The sequence below is a fragment of the Myotis davidii genome, unplaced genomic scaffold (genome assembly GCF_000327345.1).
Source record: "Myotis davidii unplaced genomic scaffold, ASM32734v1 scaffold104, whole genome shotgun sequence".
Lineage (NCBI taxonomy): Eukaryota > Metazoa > Chordata > Mammalia > Chiroptera > Vespertilionidae > Myotis > Myotis davidii.
This window is the reverse complement of record NW_006296625.1, coordinates 3,201,690-3,203,127: the sequence shown is the minus strand read 5'-3', so window position 1 is coordinate 3,203,127 and position 1,438 is coordinate 3,201,690. Positions and strand designations below refer to the sequence as shown.

Sequence of the window (1,438 nt, the reverse complement as noted above, 5' to 3'; positions counted from 1 at the left end):
GGCGATGGCAGTGGCAGAAGGTTTTAATTGCTGCCAGGAAACAAAGCTTAGCAGGAGAGGAGAGCCAGAGAAGTGACAGGGAAGGTACAGATTACAACAGATTTGTGAACTAAACCAGGCACAGTGGTGATAGGGCCTAGCTGCTATAAAGAAGACATGTGTTAGACAATACTCATGTGAATGGGCAAAAAAACTAGAGGACTGTATTTGTGACTAATTGTATAACAGGTTATTTTAATTTCTGTTCTGTAGAAAGTGTAAAGCAGTCCTCGCCAGTTTGGCTCAGTGGATAGAGTCGGCCTGCGGACTGAAAGACCCCAGGATCGATTCTGGTCAAGGGCGCGTACCTCTGTTACATGCTCATCCCTGGCGCTGGTCACAGTGCTTGCTGGAGGCAACCAAATTAATGTGTCTCTCTAACACCGATGTTTCTATCTCTCTGTCTCTTCCCCTCCCTTCCACTCTAAAAATCAATGGAAAAATATCCTCGGGTGTGACTAAAAAAAGAGTGTAAAGCATTCCAACAAAAAATTTTAATATAAATTTTTTTGCACCCATGCTGTTGATTGCTAAATGTAATAGTCTGATCATGACGCTGAATAAATGTGTCTATAAAAAAAATGTGCTCAAACTTCAGAGGGAAGGTAGGGGAGGGTGGGGGTAAGAGGGAGAGATCAACCAAAAAAATTATATGCAAGCATATAGGCCTAATCAATAGACATAGACAACAGCGGGGTGAGGGCATGAGTGTGGGGGGGGGGGGAATAGGGGGTAATGTGGGGATAAGGACACATATGTAATAACTTAGTCAATAAAAAAATAAAATAAAATGTGCTGTGTAAAGTTAGTCTGCTCTGAAGCATCTTTGTAAATTACCCCAACAGTGTGAAGTTAGAATTCCTTCAGGGTGATGCTGGGTTCCATTTGAAATTTATTTACAACCTGCTTGGGCACAGAGCATTGTCTTCAGAAACTTTGGTGCAGTTGAATTGACAAGTTATTGTACTGTAATCTGGAATTCACTATTAAAAAGGTCACCCAAGGAGAGTCATATAGTTTATTTGGTTATTAATGATTGTTGGCACAGACTATACAGTATATCAAAATTGAATTACAGTACCAGGTAAAATTATACATGGGTATGAGGTTTGTGATCACCCATTATCATGTGTAATCAATAAACAATTTAATAACCTCCTGAATGACAAATAAAACCCCCACAAAGAATTGTTTCAACTAGCCCTGCTGGTGTGGCTCAGTTGGTTGAACATCATCCCATGCACCAAAAGGTCACTGGTTCGATTCCCAGTCAGGGAATAGTGAAATAGTGTCATGAAATAGTACTCTTTTGATTTAACCATTCAAAAACTGTAAAAACTGTTTCAGTTCATAGACCATAGATTACAGGTTGGATATAGTCTGTGAGCTTTGGTTTGCC

At 40.1% G+C, this 1,438-nt stretch overlaps 1 protein-coding gene and 1 pseudogene across 1 annotated transcript in view; one reads left to right on the top strand and one right to left on the bottom strand.

The window, feature by feature from the left end:
* Nucleotides 1–1,438, top strand: part of LOC102752879 — a 46,766-nt pseudogene that overhangs the window by 2,244 nt on the left and 43,084 nt on the right.
* The window catches only part of SENP6 (SUMO1/sentrin specific peptidase 6), a 108,042-nt gene that overhangs the window by 96,249 nt on the left and 10,355 nt on the right, over nucleotides 1–1,438 (bottom strand). The window lies entirely within an intron of this gene.